General features: G+C 38.4%; 2 pseudogenes; both read left to right on the forward strand.

Annotated features, from left to right (window-relative positions):
* The first annotated feature begins 8,301 nt into the window (after positions 1–8,301).
* LOC149172640 (aldehyde oxidase GLOX pseudogene) lies at positions 8,302–10,256 on the forward strand (annotated as a pseudogene).
* Positions 10,257–24,628: 14,372 nt separating this feature from the next.
* Positions 24,629–25,821, forward strand: LOC149172641 (transcription factor VOZ1 pseudogene; annotated as a pseudogene).
* The last annotated feature ends 331 nt before the right edge of the window (positions 25,822–26,152 follow it).

Below are 26,152 nucleotides of genomic sequence, written 5' to 3' on the forward strand. Positions count from 1 at the left end.
GGACGACGCGTAGGGGAGATGTTGAGTACCTCAGAATTGGACTTAAGGGTTCAAATCTGAGTAGTGCAAAGTGGATAGAGATGGGACAAGTGAGACAATTGTACCCTCACTTAGTTGATGCTTGAAAACCAACTTTTGGTGGTCCAAAAGCTTTTTCAGTGGGAAGGTCGTGATTCGAATTGGATCCATGTAAATTATCACAGCACCATGACTGTATCAAATCAGGACAAAACTTCGAATTCAAGAGTACAGAGCGATCAGGAAGACCTTTGAATAGTGGCAGTTGGCAGCCAGCGAGGAATGATGAGGACCTTAGTCAAAGCGCGCTGACAAAGGCCCATGGAGATCGCACAGGAGGCGAAACTGGCACTTGGGAAGCTCGGATTGGGAAAAGGAGGCCGTTTCTGATGCATGATTAGTGCTAATCGCACATCGCTGGGCAAAACCCCTCGAGAAGGAAATGCCCCAAGCGCTCGATAGCATGGAAGCCTAGAAAACTGTGGGGAAAGCGCTAAAGGCTAAAGGCAGGACCCGCGCTCCAAAAACCGGCGGTATATCGAGGTCACTCTTGGGCAGTAAGTGGATTTGGCTGAAACCTAGTGATTCCATTCAGCACCTGACACATGGAAAGTGGAGGAGAGAGAAAACCATCGCTCATCGCACGCTAATGGTCGAGCAAGTCAACCGCGTGAAATGAGCGAATGACGTCAGATCTGGGGGCTCTAGATCTAACGGCTGAGATCGCGCCCGATGAAATAACTGGATGTGATAGGGGATTAAGCCGCGATCTATAAGGATTTGAGGTCTGATTTGACCACTGAGATGGCGGATGAATCATTCCACGACGTAACCGAAAAACCGAACTGACAAGGAAGAGCTAGTGCAGTTCGTAGGAGGACAAGTGGCCACTCCCTGTGAGCCAATGACGATGACACAGAGGCAGGGAACTCCAATCGAACAACAGCAGGTGATCCGACGGGGGAGGAAGAGGAAACGAGTAGTCATGAGATCGATTGGCTTTAAAGCCATGAACAGAGATAGAGAACAGAGGACACCGAGAGGAAGAACCAGAGAGAAGAAGACAAAGACAGAGAAAAGAAGAGACAGTGAAGCAAAGAGCAGAAAGACAGAGAGCCGAGCTGACCTGCAACATAAGGTAGCATCGAGCCATCCCTGAGAGGATCTGTCGAGAACTGAGCACCACATTGGGATGCTTCCATTAAATACCAGAGAGGTCAAGAGCTGGTAAGGAAAAGAGTCTGTGCACTCTAGTGGCTTGGGGAATCCAAGAACCACCCTACCAAGCAATTATGTTTCAGGAGACTCAGATTGAGCTCCTCATTGTAATTCTCTACTTTAAAGACACAATAAAAGAAGGCCACCACTGAAAGTTGGACCAGAGACGTAGCCCTGGAGGATAGGGTGAACTCCTTATTAATTGTTGTGTTCTTGTATTTGCTTACTGTGTTTCTCTTGTTGTTTTCCATTTTCCAAGTGTCTGTGTGTTTTGCAATCTAATCGATCCGTTGCCTAAAATGACATAGACACACACCAGCACATGAGTCTGTAATACCCTCATTCAATAATTAATTAACTAAGGTCAGTCAAGGGTGATTTTCAGATCAAATTCTTTCCCACTCATCAACATAACATTGTTTCCAGGTGCCTCTTTGCTTGCTTCATCCTTCAATGGCAGCAGTGTATGTTTATTTCCATCCTTCTCTAAAGTGTAAGTATTCCTCCTCCCATCATGAATAGATTTCCGATCAAACTGCCAAGGTATTCCGAACAATATATGGCATACATCCATTGGTTTTACATCACACAATATCACATCCTTATAAGTACCAATCTGTATCTCTTCCTTGCATTGTTCTATCACAATAAGCTGATGTCCTTTTTGTAGCCACGACACTTTGCAAGGAGTAGGGTGCACTATTTTCACTAATCCTAGCTTGTCCACCATTTCTGTAGAAACAAGGTTATTAGTGCTTTCAATGTCAATTATCACTTTACAACATTTTCCTTTGGATTTGCATGTAGTTTTGAATAAACTCTTTCTCTGAGCCAGTTCTCCTGCCTCTTTCTCTGCTTTGAGCAATACCCTTTTCAATAACAAAGATTCTCCTACTTCGGGTGATTCTTCCTTATTTTCAATTTGAGGTTTTTCTTCCTTTTTCTTAGCCATATTCACATTCCTCTTATTTGTTGCTTTATTATGAGGACAGTCCCATGATCCATGTCCCCATTCTCCACATGTATAGCACCAAATTTCTCTTCCTCGGCCTCTTCCTTTGGGTGCATATCTTCCTCTACTAAAGTCTCATCTTTGTGGTGGTTTGCTACTTGAACTTCTTGCTTCACTCTGATGGTGTTGAAATCTTGATCTGGTAGTTCCTCTACCTCTTGCTGAACTTTTCCCTCTGTTCCTTTGATTTTGCTTCCTCAACATCTTCTCTTCTGCCTTGAAAGCTACGTGATAGGCATCTTCAATTGTCTTCACACTTAGCATGATGATTTCATCCTATATGTCATACCTCAAACCACTGATGTTTCTAGCTACCTTCTCTACATCATCCTCTGCATGTCCTGCTCTGATACTCAGCTTATAAAAATATTCTATATATTCTTTGATAATCATTCCCTTTTGTCTCAAATTTTGTAATTGTCTGAAAATATTTAACTGATAATCGTTTGGCATAAATTTAGTTTTCAATATACTCACCATTTTATCCCATTATTTGATATTGGGCTTCCCCTTTCTCTCTCTGGATGTTTGTAGTTCATCCCACCAAATGGCTGCATGACCCGTCAATCTGGTAACTGCAAATTTCACCTTCTTTTTATCATCATCCTCCTTATAGTCAAAATACTTATTAAATAAACTGATCCAGTCCATCAACTCTTCTACATTGAGATTCCCATCATACAAAGGTATTTCAACCTTTGGTCTTCCACTTGCTTTGGCCAATATCTTGGTAACTTTGGCAGCTTCACTTTCATCCTCTTCTTCTTCCTCAGAAGATTCTTCTGCAGCACTGACATCTCCTTCATTAGGTTCTCTCCCTTTAGTAGTCTCAATTGTCTCCATCCTTGTACGTAGATTCCGGATCTCATCTAGCAGAATTGCATTAGCTACAGGTCTCCCCCGACCTATGCGAGCTCCTCCCCTTGGTGGCATGTTTATTGTAGCAAAACATAATCTTTGTGCTTTGATACCAAAATGACGTAGGAGCTTGACGAAAATTGATGTGGTAGTCTGGAATTAGACTACTGGTTAACTTTAGAACCAATCAGCTGCGCGTTACTTAGATTTTGTACTTGTATTTTTTTCCTGAGGGTCCCCCTTACTTGACCAATCACCATCGGTCCTTTCTTTGACTTTCCCTTTTGTTAGGCGCTTCAATTTGTGCCATTGATTTCTTCCTTCAGATCCAACAGATATTGCATCGTTTTCTCGCCAACTACCCCAAACGATCTCCACCATCGATGTGACCCATCCAATTGAACGGTTATCGCACAATCTCGCACAAATTCTTGTACGATCGATATCAGGTCGAGAGCACGCGAGAAAAGTAGTTTTCTCGTGCTACGTGTCACCCACTTATGCTAATCGCGTGAATTTAGGAATACCATTTACCATTCTTAGGGCGCACGAGATACCACTTCCACTTATCGAATACAACCCACGTGCTTAATTCGTATTTTAAGAAAGGTGCTTATGGAAAGGTTTATCACTTAAGTACAATATTAACCCTTAACACTAATCGACTGTGATTTATAAATAAAATGTTTAAACAAATAAAAATACCCGATTAGGGTCCAGAATGCTGATACATAGATACAAATGAATTTCTTCACCAGAACAGTGCATCCACACCATACTTCAATCAATTATTCAACAAAATGGAAATTACATAGTCTTGGCCCTCTCAGCTCGATTAAAACAGTTTGTCTGACCTCTGTTTCAATCTCAAACCTATATCTCACTCAAACTCTCACTTACTCACTCTATTCTTGATCAACTAACTCTCTGTCATTACATTCTTTTTTCTTTTATGAATCAAATCCTATCCTAACTGCATTGACAACTTGATCCCTATTTTTATCAGTCTAACAATCAAATCCCTATTTTCAAGCTTTGATACACACCTATACTAACAACTTAGCTCTTAGTCTAAAAATAATACAGTGACCTAATTATTACAGTAATTTAAAGCAAAGATAAATTCGAGAGATCCAACCCTCTCTACTAAAACTGATTTTGACCACTCAGGTCAATGAAATTCATCTCATGTTAGCCACAATATGTGAACATACAATCACATTGCTGGCTAAGTCTGGATGCTCCTGGATCACCCATGACCTTGGTTTTATTTTTCCTTTATTAACTTTATTACATGAACTTTTAACCCGGATCTATTAGAAAACTCCACTCACTTGTTTCGTTTCCATATTATATGCTTTATTCCCATTCAAGTTGTTGTTAAGGATTTAGTAAATATTGATGATGGTCATTGACCATTTCTACTCCATCTATGACTTAATCAAAACATATATGAAATATATCCCTTTGGACATTCTTGTAGTATTTCAATGTAATAGAATTGTTTAGTGGCCTTATATTTGGTAATTGTGGATTTTCCAACATTGATGGAATCATTGGCTCAAACTGGACAACCAATTGTTGCTAACCATGTGTTGTCCCAAATCCTTCACCTCACATACAACACATTGAGAAGCAGTGTTCTACCATTTACTCAATTTCAAATGTTGCATTGTTCAACAATTTCGATAACCAACTCTTACAATAACTCAGTCATGCTTAATATCTAGCTATTAACACACCTGGCATTTCTAGATGGGAACAAAACTATTTCGTCTATATTCCTGATGCGAGACAAATCAAGCACAACAAATCCCCCATTGCAGCACTTGATAAAAGTGGTATGCATCTGTCGACTTGTTTTTGCAGTTTATATCAAGATACCTATAAGGGATAATTGTTTCTTTTTTTCATAGTCTTTTAGAAATCATTCACAAATTGTCTATTTATTGTTACTTTCTATTTTCTATTGCATTGAGTCATGCTTAGTCTCTAACTATTGGCACAACTGGCATTTCTATATGGGGACCAAATTGTTTCCTCTTGACTCCTTATGTAAGACAAGTCAAGCACAACATAGGCCCCCTTGTAGTACTTGATAAAAGTGGTATGTAGTCGTTGACTTGTTTTTGCAGTTTATATCTAGATACCTAGAAGGGACAATTCTTTCCTTCTTTTGATAGTCTTTTAGAAATTGTTCAAAAAAAGTATATTTACCGTTACTTTCTATTGCCACCTCCATGCATGTCTTTTAGTTTTCCCTTTATAGTAAATCATTGTAGCTTGTGGTAACGAGAAATTTTCTTCACATATTCTCTCATATTATTGGTAATTATGTTTCTATTATTGTTTTTTCATTGCTATGTTTTACTAGAATGTGATCTATTGGATGGGTCTCAGCCCTTTTATTCCGTCATTTTTTTCAACTGGATAACTCATTGTATTTTTCTATTTTTTCAACTGGATAACTCATTGTATTTTTCTATGGCATTAATAATTCTGTTTGATAGCTCATAGCTTTTTACATCACCATGTTTTAGTTAGAGACAAAAAAATGGGTAATAGAGCAAAGAAGAAGGCCAATGAGATAGTTGGTACTGATGGTATTTTGGTATGCTCAACTACATTTGAATAGGCCTATTTTAGAGCTAATTTTCATCACCTAAGCCCCTTGCACAGGAAAATGTCATTTAGGGCCTCTAAACATCCCTAGAAGTTCATGACCCGAAAAATTATAAAAGGACTACCAAGCTAGAGAATTGTGCTTTGAGCCACTGGAATATATGAGTGGGAACTGATATCCACCTAGATGAGTGTGTGTGTGTGTGTGTTTGTGTGAGAGAGAGAGAGAGATGGGGGGAGATAGATATAAAGAAAGAGTGAGGGAGTCAGGGAGAGAGGAGATAAGGAGAGAGGAGAGAGGAGAGAGGAGACAGTGTGAGAAGGAGAGGGAGAGAGGGAGTGAAGGAGAGAGGAGAGAGGGATTAATAAATGTTAATTTTCTCAAGTTTTATGTTGTTATAATTAATTTAAAAAATGTACCATTCAATTTCATTCACCCTAGTAACACTTAAGCAATTATATATAGAACAATAAACAATAATACACAACAGAAGATAGCCAAGCACAATGAGACATGAAGATTTTTGGTCAAAGACCAAGGAAAAACCCCACAAGGGGGAAAGCCCAAACCAATTCTTATTCTTCTTAGATATTCAATCAATTTTCAACTCAGATACATAATCCAATTTGTACATCAATAAATAATCAAAGTCAAACTTTGAATTTCCCAAGTCAAATCCAGTCAAACCAGAAAGAAAAGTTAGTAATTTATTACTAGTCAATAGTCTGGTCAAAGGGACGAATTTTGGCCTCTTGCAAATTAGCTAAAGGCTTGAAATTCAGCCCGCAATTTCCATAATCAAACTCGGTCAAATCACAGTCAAATCCTACAGTCAACATCCACGAAGACTATCCAAATTTCACTCAACGAAATAAAATATTCGACCTTCTTTCATTAGTCAAAACTTGGTCAACTAGAGTCAAAGTCCTCCTCCAATTTTTAGCCTCCCAAGATAGTGAAATCCTCTATCAAACATATACTAAAACAACCCAAGTCCATGCAAGTCAAACATAGAAAGATATGTTTGTCAACATAAAGAAGAAATGCTCCTTTGACTTCTTTGCACATTTGGGTGTACCCTATAATTTTGAGATCAAATTGATGTGTGTGAGATGTGTCAAATGAGCTCCAACGATGCCTCTATTTACATGTGTTTCATGAGATGGCTTTTCAACATGTGGTTTCGACTTCTCCTCCATGAGGCCCACTTGGTCAAAGTCAAAATATGAATTTTCTCCATTAATTTGCTAATGAAAATAAGATAGAAGCTGCCAATTTCAACAATGGAGCGGGGAAAGAGGGAGAGAGAATGTGGGTAAGACAGAGAAATATAACCATATGCAAAGTGAGAGGAAGAGGCAGGGAGGGAGAGACATATGCTATATATGGATAATTAAATTATCCTAGATTCATCTTAATTCTATATATGTGCGATCGGCCAAGAGCTGAGAAAAATCAAATATTTTTCCACTCTAAAAGAAGCTTGCATCTCAAGAGATTCGATCCCTCTGGTTGCTTGGTAGATTTGAAGTTAAAATCGATCTAAATTGGTTAAATAATTTTAAATATTATATTTTTTTATTATATAATATTTTTCTTTGTTATTTGTGATTTACAACATTAACTACACTATATCCATCTTAATTCTAGTTCCACGAAGAGAGATCAAATCTCTTTCCACTTTTAACCCAAAAACATATAGTAAAAATAAAAACTACTTATAAACTAAAAAATAATTTCAAACTACCATCTATTTTTCCTTAAATAACCATAATAAATCAATCTACATTAAAAATAACAAAACGTACCTGCAATAACTTAATTGCGACGAGAAACTATTATTTCAATTATGTTGATAAATCGTATTATGATGTCACAATAGTTACTCTAGTTTCCATTAAACAATTAAAGTTAAAATGACTTTTTCCTGGCGGACGGTAAGAACAGCTTTTATCTGACTCTGATATTGACCAGTTTTTACGTTTGAACGAAGAATTTGACAACTGAGCTAACACTGTAATTTAATTCTATAATTCCAAGCGACATGAATTTCTCGACACCATAAAATTATCGTCTATGTGCCGAATCTCAATTTCTGATGAAAATTTTCAGATTTCAATTTGTCTTTTGCTATATTTGGCCAAACAAGAACATCCGAGTAATAACAATGTTCGAATGCTACTAACCTCACACGTTTATGCAACTCGTTTTTTTATGTTTCGCTTCCTAAATTTTTTTGTAAAGCTCGATTTATGAAATAAAACAAATAATGATAACAGGGAGCATGTCCAACTGCCGGTCCTACCACATTATCAATTCACAAGTTTGGTATCGTTCGAAGGGCCTGCCCGGCAATCAATTGACAGGTTTGGTATTCTCTTCTCTGTAAATTCTTTCTATTTGTAGAGAAGATTCACCAAACGCGGCGAAGGACTCAGACGGCCAGCAGCAACACGCGGACAGATTGCTTGATATCTACGAATCCCCACAAACATCAGACTTTCAAAGTGCAACATAAGAAGGCAGCGGTCAGCGTTGGCATTCTGTGTATAGCGCCCTCACGCATTTCACATGCCTATCTCTCCTAAAATCCAAACATTACACCTCAGCTGAACCGTGTCCAATCCGTCTTTCTCCAACGCCCATATATACACTCTTAGCTCCTGCTGCTGCTGTGCAAGTGATTCCAGAGGCAATTAGTACTTGTAGCCAAGAATTGAATTAAATTTTATATGCAAAAATTCAATTGCAGAGGAGGCGAAATGTGGAGCAGGACATGCATGACAATGGAAGGACTGAGAACTCTGTTGGTCATTCAAGCTCTGTTGATAGTTAATTGTTATGCTGGATTAGTTTCAGAACACCAGATGTACGAAGGCAGATGGGAGCTTCTGTTGCAAAATGCAGGAGTTTCTGCAATGCATATGACGCTCACCCACACCAATAAGCTCCTTATTTTCGATCAAACGCTGGCCGGTCCTTCGCAGATCATGAGAACAGACCCACCCTGCAACACAGCCACCGCTGCCGCCTCGCAAGATTGCTGGGCACATTCCATCGAGTACGACATCTCCACGAACAGTGTGAGGCCTCTGCGCCTGCTCACCGATACTTTTTGTTCTTCGGGCGCCTTCGCCAGCAATGGCACACTCATTCAGACCGGCGGATGGAGCAATGGGACAAGAGTTATTCGCTTCTTTTCCCCGTGTTCTGACGCAACCTGCAACTGGATCGAATCGCCGGCGCAGCTTACTGCCAACCGATGGTACGCGTCCAACCAGATCTTGCCCGACGGTCGGGTCATTGTCGTAGGGGGGCGCAGATCCTTCAATTACGAATTCGTTCCTAAATCCCCCTCTGACTGGACCTTCCAGCTTCCGCTCCTGGCGAAGACCAACACTGTGGGAGAGGAGAACAATCTCTATCCATTCCTCCATCTCTCTTCAGACGGCAATCTCTTCATTTTCGCCAACAAGGATTCCATCCTCTTCGACTACAACAAAAACCAGGTAATCAAAACCTTCCCCACAATGCCAGGAGGCGGAGCCCGAAACTATCCTTCGTCTGGTTCTTCCGTCATGCTTCCGCTCGAATTCGCTAATAGTTTCCAGAAGGTTGAGATTCTAGTCTGTGGAGGAGCCCCCGATGGAGCTTTTATAAAGGCTACCATCAACCAGACGTTCGTGGAGGCGTTGAGGAGCTGCGGGAGAATGGAGATCACGTCCCAGAATCCGCAATGGGAGATGGAGGACATGCCCGGCCCCAAAGTCATGGGCGACATGCTCATTCTCCCCACTGCCCAGATTCTCATAATCAACGGTGCCAAAAATGGCACGGCCGGCTGGCAGTCTGCCCGGGAGCCGGCATTGAGTCCGTTTCTCTACACACCTACAGAGGCATTGGGCAACAGGTTCAGGGTCCTGGCTCCCTCTAGTATCCCGAGGATGTATCATTCCACTGCCAATGTGCTGCCCGACGGACGTGTTTTAGTAGCAGGGAGCAACTCAAACTATGGATATCGCTTCTCCGGTGTGCCGTTTCCTACCGAGCTGAGAGTGGAAGCTTACATTCCTTACTATCTGCATCCCCGTTACGATACCAAGAGGGTGAACATCACTGCCATTTCTACGAGGGAGATCAAATACGGGTCGAAATTCATCGTTCGTTTATCTCTTTCGAGGAGGCCGAGCGAGAACGTAAAATTTAATGCATACGCCCCTCCATTCACAACGCACAGTTGGTCCATGAACCAGAGAATGCTCTCACTTGCAGCGACGCCTATTGTCAGGGGGGAGGGCGGATATTTAGTTGGTTTGACGGCTCCACCAAGCGCAGTGGCGGCTCCTTCGGGGTACTATCTGCTCAGCATTGTGAATGGAGGTGTGCCCAGCGAGGCGAAATGGATTCGATTCATCAGTTAGAATGAGTATTTAAGAGGAATTTATGAATCTTCACCGACGTCAAAAGCAACCTCTCAATATTTTTCTTAATATCAGAATTCAGAATACATTGTTAGCGCAGTTGAGTAAACGGAATCCAGCGGTCTTGGCATTGTTGCGTCAAAATAATGTTTTTTTTTTATAAAATTTATTTATAACAAGGTATAGGTAGCGTTTAAATAAAATATTTTGATGTTAGAATGGGTTGTAAAAATTGTAAAGTGAATTATAGGAATATTTGTTTAATTAATTTTTTTTAATGTAATTAGAGTATTTTATAGATAATTTTAACATATATATTACCGAAAGAGAATAATTTTTTTTGTTTGTTAAATTTTGTGAGTGGTGAAACATCACGGTTAATATGACTAATTTTTTTCCAGCTGAATTTCGAAGTCTTGACCTTGACATCACACCTCATTACTTTCTATTTTACTCACCAATAAAATGTTTTAACTATAAAAAATATTTGCTTTACTTTTAATTGCTTTGAATATTATATGGATAAAAAACATTCAAAATTTTTATTTAATGTGAACATCAAAATATTTTGTTTATGATTATATTTTTCACATCAAAATATTTATATTTATTTTTGATATATATATATATATATATAATTTCCTCACATACTCTATATATATAGAGATTAAGTTAATAGTGAAATATTAGTGAATAAGAATATTTCAACCTTGAATAACTAAAGTTAAATGAATCTCAAGTATGGGAAAAATTTTTATTGTCGATTACTTTTATCCCTTTTAAAAACAAAATTGATATAATTAAAATATTTCATTTATAATTAGCATAGAAATATTTTATTATTATTATATCTTTTTAAATATTATATATCAATATGTTTGAAGAAAAACAAGAAACAAACATATTTAATACATTTGATATAATATCATTATTATTTTAAAAGACATCTCCTCTATGATAAAAATAATAAACTTTATTTAAACCCTAATGATAATTCAGTGAATGTTTAAGAATGTGCAATACATCATCAAGCTTAATTGTATAAATTTATCATCAAATTTTGAAGAGATTAATTTTTAATGCAACATTGATTTGTGAAATAAAAGATGTCGATGTTTTACTTGTTAAAAAAATTCAAATCCAATTGATTTTACCTGATCCACTAATCCTTCATGTATAAAATCGGTAGAATTTAAAACCACCCATTTAAAACATTGAAATAAAAATGTAAATTGAAAGCTAGGAAATCTTTATCGCTTTAACATGTAAGAGGTCTTTCTCTATATATTTTAACCGTGTGAAATGGGCGATGCCTATTTCCAACATTATAGAAAATTTATTACGCCCTGACATGCGCCGAAGATAGGTAGATATAACATGGGCCCGGATGACTATAGGAAAAAAAAAAAGCGTGTTATAAAGGGCTATCTCCGGCACATGTCAGGCGCAATAAATTTTCTATAGTGTTGAAAATAAGCATCGCCGTGTGAAATGTCTCTAGTAATGATAATTATGTAAAGCTGCAGTGGAATGTGGAGAACTTATGTAAGGCTGCAGTGGTATGTGCCGTGTGAAATGTCTCTAGTAATGATAATTATGTAAAGCTGCAGTGGAATGTGGAGAACTTATGTAAGGCTGCAGTGGTATGTGGAGAGCCATAGACTTTCTCGCAATTCATCACGGATTGTAATTTGAAGAGCATGGAGTGTTAAATGCATTTTCATATATTAACACTTCATAAATGGGAGTAGATACATTCAGATCTACCTCCATTGAATAGGCTGATGGTGAACGTGCAAAGTACAATGATGATATAATAAAACTATAGAATGCGAGAAAAATAAAATCCTCACTATCAAGTAAACCCGAGAGAAAAATAAAATCCTCATTATCAAGAACTCCCAAAATCCGCATTATCAAGAACTTCACCGAATAGAAATTTGACAAATCGGCATTATCAAAAACTTTTCAGGCACACAATAAAATTTTGGTCACTATAATAAGAAATTTTCTGAAATTCCTATTAAATTTTATCCTAATCTTACCAAATTTTCATATTTTCGAAATTAATTTATAATTTTTTTAATAATATAATGTAATATTTTAATTAAAAAATTTAAATATATTTAAATAAGTTCAATAATTTAGTGTTATTTGTTTAAAATAAATTTATCTAGTCAAATGGTAAATTTAACCTCTGTAACGTGACAAACTTTAAAATAAATTACAAACTAATCAAAACTAAATTTCCAAAGCCATTATAACTAAATTAAAATAAATAAATTTAAATTGCGGGACAAAGCTTCACAAAAGCTCATTCAAAAGCACTTGCACGATGTGAGAGGTAAGATTATATAATTAATATAAACATAATACTTCATTTATTATAAATTTTGAATGAATTTAATGTTAATTAGTGGATTTTTTTGGATACAGAAAGAAAAATCATCTTAGGAAATGGATATAATTTGATTTTGGAAGTTATGTAATCTGAACTAGGGTTTGGCGCTGGGTTATCATGGTGGAGCGCGGAGGAGGGAGTTCAGCTCTCTCTCACAGTGAAGTGGTTGCGGACAGAAGTAAGGGAGTTGGAGCGCATCGCTTCAAGAAACCAACGGAAGTGGTAACAAAGGCTATGAATACAGAAAAATCGGAAACCATCAAACCTCAAGGACAAGAAGAGAATTATGAGGAAGCTAGTAAGGAGAAGAGGATAGAGGTTAGCAGTCAGAAAGATGCTTCTATTAGTACAATAGGGGTTTGTAAACCCAAGTCAACCATTATTCCTCGGGTCATTTTAAGTGACCCAGCGCTATAGGTGCACAGAGATCACATGGCAGAATATGCGGTTATCTATAAATTTATGGGGATTTGGCCGACGGAGAAGGCTTTACAAGCATGGATAAGGAACCACTAGAAACCAAAGGGGGAAATTAACCTTCACCTTGGGTCCAAGGGCTTCTTCATGGTGGTGTTCACAAGCTTAAAGGATAAAGACAGAGTGTTTGAGGGAGGACCCTATTTTTACGCTTCTGTAGGCCTTTATATGTGACCATGGGTAATGAAATTTGTCCCAGAACGAGAGACTTTCACATCGGTACCGATATGGATAAGACTCTACTCCCTTCCTTTAGATTATTGGCTGCCGGAGTCTCTAAAGGCTATCGGCAACAAGCTAGGGAATTTTATAAAGATCTCAAATGCAACTCTAAGAGGCAAATACACTTCCTTCACCCAGATATGTGTGGAAATGGACTTATCTAGGGCACTTCCAGATGCAATCATTTTAGAAGTGTATGATGAGGAATGGGTGCAGGCGGTGGACTATGAACACGTCCCATTCAGATGCCCCAAGTGCCATGAACACGGGCACCTATACAGGGACTGCCCATTAAACAAGCTGGAGAGCAATACAAAAGCCACTACAGGTAAAGATCTTGAGGGTTTTACTAAGGTTGGGGGCAAAGGGAAAGGAGGCAAGTGGTATCAAAATAAAATTAATGAAGATGGACAACCGAGCCACAATAGTTTCAAGATTTTAGAAGAAGAAGTTGAAAACAACGGGACAAACCAGGAATCAGAGAATATTCACACTGAGAAGGAAAGGGATGCTAATATGGAGGAAATACCAGAAAATAACAAACAAGAGGAGGATATGCAGAGAATTATGGAGCTCAGTAGGCACCATGAGATGACCCCAAGTGACGCTGGAACGGAAGACCATGAACTGCAGGAGATTTTAGAGAGGGAGAATTTAGATCTAGAAAAGTTTCTGGAGTAGGGAATCACCAAAGGGGTAAACTCTCTGCCAAAAGAGGAGTTTGATAGGGTTCAGTAACTCTTCCTCTAGAGATCACAAACAAAGTGCTCTGGAGTCAAAAGAAACCATGATAGCCAAGAGGATATAGGAGTGAAAACAATGGAGGACACATTGATGCATTCTTCCAAGAACCCAGGTAGGAAAAGAGGAAGAAAGAAACAGAATGAGTTGTTGATTGAATGCAGGAAACTTATGATTAACTCAAGTAAGATGAGGGATCTTACCAGTTACTCCTTTACAAACCTTTCTTAATGAAGCTTACAACTTGGACTCTTAGGGGTCTAGGAAGTAAAAGGAAACAAAGAAATCTTAGCAGTAGAATAAAAGAAGAGAAACCAGATATAGTTTTTATTCAGGAAACAAAATTTTCGATGGACAAGATCAAAGAGATACACAACAAATGGTTAATCAAGTATGAGTATCTAGAGGTTAAAGCAGACAACTCGGCGGGTGGGATTCTTACGCTATAGGATCCTTAAAAGCTTGGAATCCTGGATGCTGAAGCTTATAGGAACTATATATTGCTAGTGATTCAACCTTTGGGTGATAAGGAGATCTACACGATCACTAATGTCTACGGTCCTCAAAAACTAGAAGACAAACTTAAGTTTCTCACCTCCCTTGAAGAGTTGAGAGAGAGATATCCTGATATGCCCTGGATTCTGGCAGGGGATTTCAATATGATCAGATCTCTTGCAGAGAAAAAAGGCAGTACCAGAAAACTAGGCAGAGACTCCATTGCCTTCCAAAACTTCATGAAAAGCATGGGGCTAGTTGACACTGAAACAATAAATGACACTTTTACTTGGAATAATAAGAGGGGAGGGGCTTCTCAAGTCGCCTCTAAACTAGATAGATTCATAATCTCAGAGGACCTCCTTCTCACAGGCCTTGATATGTCAGCTTTAATCCTTCCCTTCGAAGGCTCGGACCACTGGCCTGTCTAGCTTGAAGCTACTTTTATAGGTACACTGAGGAATAGACCTTTTAGGTTGGAAAATGTCTGGCTCTCTCACCTTGACTTCACCAACACTATTGACAAATGGTGGAAGAAAGATATGCCCATTCAAGGCACTAAAATGTTCATGTTGCAGCAAAGACTTAAACACATCAAATCTAGGCTTAAGGATTGGAACAAAAAAGAGTTTGGTAATATTTTTAAATACAAAAGAGAAGTTGAGCAGAAACTCCAAGGGATTAATCAAATCATTATCTCAGAAGGTTTTACCAAGGAACGGAAAGTTTAGGCTCTTTCTTCAGAATGAATGGGAAGATCGATGCATATAAGAGGAGATTTTCTGGAGACAGAAATTGAGGGTGTAGTGGATTAGAGAAGGAGAAAGAAACACGAAGTTTTTTCATAGATCAACCTTGGATCACATATCTCATAACATAATTTCAAAACTTAAAGATTCTCAAGGGAAAGAGCTCGTCTCTCACAAAGAAATGGAATCTATCCTAGCTCAACACTTAGCATAGCAGAGGAGCCTCTTGTCGACAGATCTCAGTTCATTAACATATTCACAAAGTTCATTCCTAAGCTTGTAACTAGGGAAGACAACCACAATCTTAACAGGCCAGTGTCTGAAGAGGAGGTCAGTGAAGTTATCAATGAGATGCAAAATGGGAAAGCTCCTGGCCCTGATGGTTTCAATATGGACTTCTTCAAAGCTTGTTGGAAAACAGTCAAACAAGATATCCTTGATGTTGTGGAAGACTCTAGAAGATCCAAAATTGTTTTGAAGGCTCTTAATGCCTCTTTCATAGATTTGATTCCGAAGTAGGAAAAAGCCATGAGACCGGACAGATTCAGACCCATAGCCTTATGTAATGTGGTGTACAAAATTATTTCCAAAGTGATCGCTAATAGACTCAAGCCCCTTCTTCCTGCTCTAGTCTCAGAGGATCAAACAGGATTTGTGGAAGGAAGATAGATTCTTAACAACATCATACAAGCTCACGAAGTGGTACACTCTCTTAAGAGCAATAAGCAAGCTGGTATGATCATACAACTTGAACTAGCGAAAGCTTATGATAAGCTAAGCTGGTCTTACATTAGGGCAGTGCTAAGAGCTTATGGCTTCGACCACAACTGGATAAGATGGGTTATGGCCCTTGTATCCATGGCTAGCTTCTCCATTCTGCTTAACGGCTCTCCCTCTAGAACCTTTATGCCTTCTAAGGGTCTCAGACAAGGGGATCCGCTCTCCCCCTTCCTCTTTTTTCTCATGATGGAAGGGCTAGGCAGAGCGATCAAAATGGCAAATGCTGAAGGAAGAATCCAGGGTCTGAAACTTACCCCGGATGGTGTTGCTTCTACTCATCAACAATTTGTGGATGACACAATGCTATAGGGAATTCCTATGGTCAAGGAAGCTAGAGCTTTCAAACAAATCCTGAACGACTTTGCTTCAGCTGCTGGAATAGAGGTAAGCCTTGACAAATCAAAGGTGTTATTTTTTACACTGACATTTCTATTTAGAGGAACCTCACCAGAATTCTCGGGTTTCAAAGGGATCAGTTATCCTCCAAGTACCTTGGAATGCCTCTTACTGACAAACCTCTAAGCAAGGGAGTGTGGGAGCCAATAACTAATAAACTTCAGGATAAAGTCAGGAAATGGACTTGCAGGTATTTGAACTTGGTAGGGCGTCTTGTGCTTACAAAGACTGTCTTGCAAGCTATACCCATTTTCATGTTTTCAGCTCTTCTTGCTCCTAAAGGAGTTTTGCAACAAATTAGAAGTATTCAAAGAGATTTTCTTTGGGGCAAATGGGAAGAGAAAAAGAAGTGGGCTTTGGTAGCTTGGGACAAGCTCTGCAAGCCTAAGGCCCATGGTGGTTTGGGGTTTGATGACCCTGAAAACCTTAGTAGAGTTTTGGGAGCCAAACTTTGGTGGAGGTGGCTCAAGGAATCGGCAACCCCTTCGGCCAAGCTTTGGAAGCAAAAATATGGAAATAATTGGCAGGAGAGGGATCATATCAGAATGTTTGGGTTCATCAAGGGCTCCCACATTTGGAACCTTGCATGAGAGAATAGAGCCATTGTCCAACAGCATAGTTTCTGGTAGATCCGAGCTGGGAACCTAGGATGATTTTGGGAGGATAACTGGCAATAGGAACAAAATTTATTTAGAGAAGAACTAACTGCTTTCAAGAATGACACTAACAACAAAGGTTTAATTATGGTAAGTGACTTCTGGGATCAGGTAAGGGACAATGGTAAATGGAGAGTGTGGAAGGATCTTGGTTATAGTGAAGAGAGTCCTTTGAAGGCCCGGGCGGATTCTCTTGCTCTTGAATTGGAACAGAGGAATATTTTAGTGTCATCCTCATGTGACCAACTGAGATGGGGTCGAAACACTGAAGGCACCTTTAACCTCAAAGAAGATAAATGAATGGCCATAGGTTTTGATTATCAAAACCCTGATCAGGTTTGGAATGACCTTTGGTAGAACTCGCAATGGATGAAAATAAAGTTGTTTATGTGGTTGTTTCCCCAAAAGAAAATTGTCACATGGGAGAATCTTCTGAAAAGAGGATTTGTTGGTTCATCCAAAATTCCATCTATGTGGCTTACAGGAGGAAACGATGGAACATTTACTAAATCTCTACCCATTCACTTCCACCTTGTGGGATTGGGTGACCTCAGTTTCCAGGCAAACTGTCAGGGACATACTCAGCATCACCAACACTTTGAAGAATTGGAGGAAAAACTTCTCAGGCAATGAAATCATTAACAAAGCTTGGACTTTGGTTCAAGGATTTATTATCTGGTATGTTTGGAAAGAATGCAATGGCAGGATTTTCAAGAACAAAACATGCTTGACCCAGAATATCATTGTCCAAATTTTACGACAGCTCAAAGATACAATAGGAGCCCTTATGTGGAAAATTCCTGAGAACCATCCTTCGCCCCAGGATGCTCGCATACTGCTGCATTTGGGTCTCCATTCTTTGTTTCCCCAAGGCACTGACAAGGGTGTGAGCAAAACAACTGCTGGTAAAGATATCTGGTAGCCTCCTCCTCATGGTTTTCTGAAAATCAATATAGACGGAGCCTCTAAGGGCAACCCAGGGATGGCTGGATTTGGCGATGTTATAAGAGATGAGCAGGGGCGCATAAAGGATATTTTTCATAGTCATCTGGGGACTACTACTAATAACATGGCAGAGTTTATGGCCTTAGAGCAATGCTTGGAAATCCTGATTGAGTCAAATTTACAGAACGCCATCATTGAAGCTAACTCTGAATTGGTCATTAATGCAACCAAGAAAATGTGTAATGGAACGACACCTAGAAAGGTGTAGAAACATTGGAAGATATCACAGGTCTTTCAGCGTATTCATTCCCACTTGCGAACCCTGAGAACCGTCAGCTTCATTCACGTGCGAAGAAAAGCCAACATGTTAGCTAATCGGCTGGCTAATGAAGGAGTACTATGCAATGAAAGCTATATGCGGTACGAATGGGATTCTACACCCTCTGGCAAACTATGTGAGGATTGTCAACGACAAGCGGCCAAAGATATGGAGTACTTCCAGATTAGTGGAAGTGGGAGAGAAGACTAGCGGAAGTAAGAGAGTCCCACAGTCAATGCTTAAGTCAGAGATAATTATGGGGGAGGTGTATGGGGTAAAAAGCGTGTTAGTTGAAGAGTAGCTGGCCATAGGTTTTGATGGCCTTCGTTATTGAATGGCTATCAGGTTTGAAAGTGGTCGGAGGTTAAGCCTACAAGCAGACCTGAAGATTTATAGATCTATGGTTTATAATCTTTATCGGCTCCGTAAAGTGGGTAAATGTCGTGCTAGTTTCTGATCCGATATCATTGAGGACCGTCGGATCAAAAGGGGCATGATCGAATGGATATCGGGTTTTAAAAATGATTGGAGTTTAAGTCTTAGAGTGGACCCGAATTTTTATAGACCAATGGATTATAATCCTTATAAGATCCATGAAGAGGGTAAGTGTTGCGCATGTCTCCGGTCATTGAGGACCATCGAATCATTGGAGTTCGTGATCGAAAGGATATTGGGTTTCAAAAGGATCGGAGGTTAAGTCCAAGAGCGGACCCGAAGTTTTATACACCATTAGCTTATTTTATCTGTCGGCTCTGTGAAGTGGGTAAGGGTTGCGCAAGTTTCCATTGCGATTTCTTCGAGGACCGTCAGATCATGGGGGTTCTTATCAAATGGCTATCGAGTTGTAAAATGGTTGGAGGTTTAATGTGTAAGGTTTTTGGTTTTGTTGACCCTGTTGACTGTTAATCATCAACAAGTCTGTCTTTTGTTAGTCTTTACACTTGTAAAGATGTGTACGATATGTAATCTTTTTATCAATTAATAGGAGGCTCCACTCTTACTAGACCAAAAAAAAAATGTTAACTAGTACAACAATATAATTTATATAGTTGAAGGTTTTATAAATATAATCAAAAAAATTATTGCAATATGAAAAATGTTTGGGTCAATTTTAACTTGAGAAAAAAAAAGAATTACACATTTTATTGTAAAATTGACCATTTTGATTAGTAAAATTTGTTTATATATAAATGGATGTTATAAATAATAATGAGGAACTTATCATGGAGGAACTTATTAAAATTGGAATAATCTCAAATCCCTAAAAAATTGGTGGGTTGCGAGCCACTTGGACGAAATCTAATTTTTTAAATTTATTAAAAATAATGGACCATTTTACTAAATAAAATTTGCTTAGGAGTTGTCTTTAGTGCGACTTTTTGGAGATTCCGGTGACGGAATACGGCGGAAAAAATTGAGGTTAAATCTTGATTTGTATTATTTAAAATGGTTTTTTAACTGCATATTTGGATTCAACACCCTGAAAAACCCCTGGGACGCTTTGATTGTGCAGAAATTAGCTATCAAACTTGCGATTTCAATAAATTGCTACCGGATTTTGACTGGAAAAACCCACTGGAAAAGCTTCCAAAAAGTCTCTTTAAAGACAACTCCATTTTCTTATATATAAATGAATGTTATAAATAATGATGATGAACTTATCATGGACGAACTTATTAGAATTGTAATATTCTCATGGGAATATGGTGAACATATTCCCTTGAGAATAAATCTATGCCCGCAATTAAAAGATAAAAAATAAATAACAACAGATCTTTATCCACCTTAAATTAAAATAAGAAACTTTGGACAAATATTTAATTAAAATTTTAAATAAATATTTTTTTAATTAAAGTAATTAGTATAGAAAAATATTTTTGATTTTAATAAATAAAAAAACTCATTTTGAATAAATTAAATCCGCGCATAAACAATTAGACTAAAAATATTATTTTTGTTTAAAAGATTAGAATAAATAAATTAGGAATGAAGAAAAAGCATTTATAAGAGATTCAATAAAAATAATAATAAATCTTATATATAAATCAAGAAACTTTGCTAAATTTAGTTAGAGAATTTTGGAAGAACTTTATGTTTTGAATCGTCAAAATTGTATAGTATGTTAAGGATGGAAAACAACTATGCAAATCAACTAGCAAGTTTTAAGTCACACTTTGCTAAAGAGATTTTAAGTGGAAAATAAATCTAATATTGAACCAATGCTCAAAATTTATACTTTTAATCTTTAGTAAATACTTTTTTATATCAATTCATGAAATGTAAATGAGTTAATCCAAATAAAGTAGCATTAATTGATCACCTAAATAAGTTACTTCTTATTGCTTTGTGTAAGTCTTTTGAAGTGTCACGCTAAGTGAGTAACTTCATGAATTGATATTTTTCATTAAGAGAATACGTGAAGAGAGGGAGACTATTGGGATTCATCTTCAAATGTATCTTTATTTTACTATTTACAATAACTAAACTAATTTCTCAATCCCTTAGGATTAGGTTTCAACATTTCCCCCATTAATATGAAGAGATGTTGGTGACTCCAAACATGATTCTGAATCTTTCAAACTTTTCTCTTCCAAACACTTTGGTGAAGATGTTTGCAATTTGCTCATTTATGGAACGATGTCATAGGTGGATAGTTTTGGCCTCAACACGATGTCAAATCAGGATATATTTTGTATTTACCTACTTGGTTCAATCATGGAACTTTGGGTTCTTGGCCAAATTTATCGGATAATTGTTGCCACTCAAAAGAGAAGTTGAATGCACTTGTCTCTCTTGCAAATCTTTCTGAAATTTCTCGAGACACCTAATTTCCTTTGTTTCTTCAGTCGCTGCCACATATTCTTCCTTTGTTGTGGAATTTGTTGGAATTGATTGTTTGTGTGACCTCGACGAGATAGTTGTTGATCCAACACTCATAAAATAACCTGAAGTAGATCCTCCAATTTCTTTATCTCCAGCAAAATATAAATTAGAGTATCCAATAAAGTTGAATTCATCCATGTAATGCCCCACTTAATCCTATCATGCAAATTTTATTAATGTTTAAATTACCTGAAAATACTGACTTATAATTATCAAGAAATATTGGTAAATACCTTCATTTGGGAAACTGTAAATTTTATTTACTGATATAAAATTTATTATTGTCATTATTCAATTCCCAACTTGTCTTCTCAAATTTAATCTTGGATAGGATATGGCCTCCTTCCATTATTCTAATTTAAATATCCATATCCCTAAAATTTCCTCTCAAAATATCCTTGGGAGAAGATATGGTCCTCCCTAATTAATTACCAATTTTATATTCATATCACATCCCCCAAATGTCCTCTCATTTTTACTTGGGGGAAGACATGGTCCTCTCCAATTAATTACCAATTTATATATTCATCTCTCATCCCCAAAACATTTACTTGGGAGAAGACATGGTCCTCTCCAATTAATTACCCAATTTTATATTCATATCACATCCCCAAATGTCCTCTCATGTTTACTTGGGAGACGAGAAGTCAAATGTAAGGATGAGGGAGTAGTTATGACATTAATGAGAGGTGGTTGAGGTGGAGAGGAGAAGGGGGAGCATAAAAGGGGAAGGATGAGGGAAGGAGGGGGGATTGTTGGCTTAATTTTTGTATTGGTTTGGTTGTGGTTTTGGAAGATTTGTTTTGAGAGTAAGGTAGGGAAGAGAGAAGGGAGAGAAGAAGAGTATTGTTTATCTTGGACTTGGACACACTACATCTGGTTGGACTTGGGCTCGGAGGGCTAGGAAATACTTCCTAGTTGGCTGGGAGGTAAATCCAGTCAGTAGTCAAGAGGAGCATCCCAGCAGGATCAGGAGCTCACGAGCATCTCAACCAGACTATCAGAACAGGTATTCCTCTACTTATAGATTACTCATGTAAGTGATTGAAATGAAATGCTCACTATTTAATTGTAGGAAATAAATTTTAATGGTAAGTTATCATTGACTAAATGTTTAGTTAGAAATAAATTATTTCTCGTTTTATTGCATTTTGAAATTGAGAATTTTAGTTCTGTAGAGGACCCTAGGGTGGAGCCTTACATGTGGTATCATAGCATGGTTCAAAATCTGGACCCAAGACCCACTAGACACAAATTTATGCTAATTTTTTTCTTTTTTAAGTATGTGAAAATGATTTCTCCACGTTACGAGATTCGACCCAATTTATTTTACATTTTCGCCAGATATTTGCATGTACAGCCAATGCCCCATCAACACCTGGTTCCTGAGGCGTTCTACGCACCCCAGAGTAAACGGGGGATCTCCCAACACTACCTTAAAGGGTTTTTTTTTTAAAGTATGTGAAATTGATTTCTCCACCTTACGAGATTCAACCCAATTTATTTTGCATTTTCGCTGGATATTTGCATTTACAACCAACACCCCATTAACACCTGGTTCTTGAGGCGTTCTATGCACCCCAGAAGGATTCCGCCCCTAGAATAAGCGGGGGACCTCCCAACACCGCCTTAATGGGTTTTTTTTTTCTCTTTTTCTTTTTCTTTGTTTTTTTTACGCGAGGAGCCCAACCCCGCCTGATGTGCTAAATATTTAGCTCCCCCGAATTCACATTTAGAACCCTTGGATAATGAAAAGTGGACTCTAAAGCATCTGAAAGGCTGATGCCCGAAGTCGAAGGGAAGGATCCCTGTAACAGGGATATGCAGGAAATCACTGCTCGTTCGACCTGGATGGTCAGCCCAATTAGGGTATCAAGTGAAAGTGACTAAGAGTCATTTGAATTGCCCAAGTTCCCTGATGACATATCAAAAAAAAAAATGGAGGACACCTGCGATCGCATGCGCCCAATCAAAAGAAACCAGCGGGAAGGACGGGTCCCACTTGAAATCGCCCAGAGATGAAATCCGCATTACCGGGAAAACATGGAAAAGGCAGGTGGGATCACGATAAAATAGGCAACCAACAATAAATAGCAAGGTACCAAGAAAAGGACCACCCGAGAAAAATCGAATTCAATAGTCGATAATGTCAAAGAGTAGGTAGATCTGTCCCAATCATCTACATGACATGCAAAAAAAAAAATGGAAATTCAAATTCTCCATACTAGAGTTGAAGACCAGTTAAAAGACAAAAAAAACCAGAGACCTGAGACGTGATTTTATCCTTTCATTCTATAAATATATAAGGCTCCTCCTAACCCGTCTGGTTCCAAATCCTTTTTTTAGATCGTATATCCAAACAAATAAAGCATAGAGCTCTGCTTCTAATATTTTGCGCCCCCGACTTCCTTCCTATTGTAACTATCAATTTGCACCAGGTTAATTGCATAAAATGAATCTTGTATCCAGCTAAAATTTTTTTGAGCTTCAGATAAAATCTTCATCCCAATCCTTGATGAGCTTGTCTGATGTTGTCTGCAACAATAGAAAAATATTTATGTCCCACTCTTTAAGGTATTATCGCTCTCCCTCATGACAAACACGATGCTATGGTGAATTGACCCCAACCAATGTCTATCCAACGAATATTCCTATAAAAGCAAAAGTTAGTTACTGCCTCTTTTTCGTAAGTGAATTTTCCGTCTATCAATGGAAATAATTAAATGTGAATTATTTTAGCCTAAAAGAGAATGCACGAGGGTCTCCCTGGCCTTGAATCTATAGAGGATTTGTTCCAGAAATAGGAGTAGAGTAGGAGCCCTTGCAATCTTAAGTTCCAGATTAGCTCCCTAGGTTATATTGGGATCAGGTAGATTTGACCTTGGGTTTTCCCATGTGATTGTTTGTTAAAATGATAAAGAGTCCAGGGGAATTGAACTCTTAGTCTCATATCTTAACCCATTAAATAGTATGAGTGGAGATAATGCAGTTTGCAGAAATGATCTAATGTATATCCCCATTGCATTGGATGTCTTTGAGAGTAATGTCAATGGACTGAACTTGGGATATTGACCTCCATTTGTGAAAAAGTCCTGGAGCCGCCATTTAATATTCACTTTGTTCTTGTTTTGAAACTATATTTGGATTTACAGAGCTGGTTTCCCCATTGAAGACTTGTTGCGGCAAACCAGACTATCTTGGCCATCAGCAACACCAGCACTCATATTTTATACCTACTAGCTATCCAATGGATTTGAGTGGTACTTAATTGACAGTAGTTGGAAATTCTACATTCAGTAATATGCTCATTCCTAGCCATATCTGTGGCAATGTGCTTTAATAGTATTGTCTAAATTCTTATGATGCTTCAACATGTGATATTTTGAGCATCTAGGCAAAAGTGACATGTTCAAGATGGAGGGTAGCAAGGGGAAAAGAGGCTCAACATGGTGTTTTCAGCAGTAGTTTAAGAACAAGGCCAAAAATAGGGTTGATGATCTGCAAGGAATGTTTACTGATCTTCAGCAGGCAAGGAAAGAGAATCGCATGACTGATGTTACTCTCTTGGAGGAACAAGTTCACCAGATGCTTCGGGAATGGAAAGCTGAACTGCATGAGGCATCACCTGCTTCCTACTTGCTGGCAGAAAGCCTCAGCTCTTCAGAGCTGTTATCGGACATGACGCGTTTATTGCAACTTCACGAAGAGGATGATGATGCAAGCAGTAGTCCTAAAATTCAGCTTGATGGATCAGCGCTTCGGGCAAATAATACTGCTGACTACCAAGCGGATTGTCTTGTGGATGACTTGCATACACCAGAGCAAGCTTTTGAAAGGGTTAGTAAATATACATATATAGGGGAGGAATTACATCAGAACGATTACCTTCAAACATTAGAGAAATTACATGCAAATATCGAGGAGCAAGAGAAGAAAAATTATGTACAAACATCAGAGCAATTGCCTCCAAGTCTTGTGGAGGGCTTAGAAGTGATTGTTGGTCTTCAAGGTGAATAGATCGATTTTCATCAGGATTACATACCCGTTGCACAACCTATTTTCACTTTGAATGGTGAGGAGAAACATCACAAATTTTTCATGGTCCACAGCCTGGACTATGTCCATCACCAGCATCATTCATAGGACCCAAGTGTGCTTTCTTGGATTGCTCGAGACTCGCTGAAGGGACAAATTGGTGCCAAGACTACTGTAGTAATTTTCATGTGACTCTCGCTTTGAGTGAAGGTGCACCTGGAATGAAACTTGTTCTGCGTCCTAGGGGAATTGATCTGAAGGATGGTCCGCCCTTTGCTGCCCTTAGTGCTAAAACACAACAAAAAGTAGTTGGTATTCCGGAATGTGAAGGTGCTGCAACTGCCAAGTCTCCCTGGAATGCACATGAACATTTTGACATACATGTGCTTCAAGGTGAATTAGTGAGAGAACGATTTTTTCTTTACAAACCACGATGGGCTTTTGAAAGTGGAAATCAAAAGCAACGTTCATTACCAGATTATAGTGGCCGTGGTTGGCATGAATCAAGGAAGCAAATCATGAAGGCAACAAATAATATGGCATTTATTCTCACGTCAAGCTCTAACTTGTGAGTAGTCACAAGTACTGACTCTCACTCATTGCTAGCAAGTTGGACATGCTGGTTGAGAGTCAGAATCAGGGACAACTGGGTGAGGAACATTGTTCAAAAGCCAAGGCCCTCCCCATAGTTCACAAATAGGTGAAGCCCATTGCTCAAATGCTAAGTCCCACCCCAATGACTTTGAGTTTGAGATGTGAGACCTGGTGTCAAAATGTACATGCAACACTTAGTAACTGCCTACACTTGGAGGATGTGCACCAGCCACTTAGACCCCTATATTTATCCCTAGAGCAGTCCCAATGTCATAAGGAATTCTCCAAATTCCAATATTTACTTATCTT

Source organism: Pinus tabuliformis, chromosome 4_2 (assembly GCF_031772625.1).
Source record: "Pinus tabuliformis cultivar Carrire ecotype Pingquan chromosome 4_2, CPIR1, whole genome shotgun sequence".
NCBI classification, from domain to species: domain Eukaryota; kingdom Viridiplantae; phylum Streptophyta; class Pinopsida; order Pinales; family Pinaceae; genus Pinus; species Pinus tabuliformis.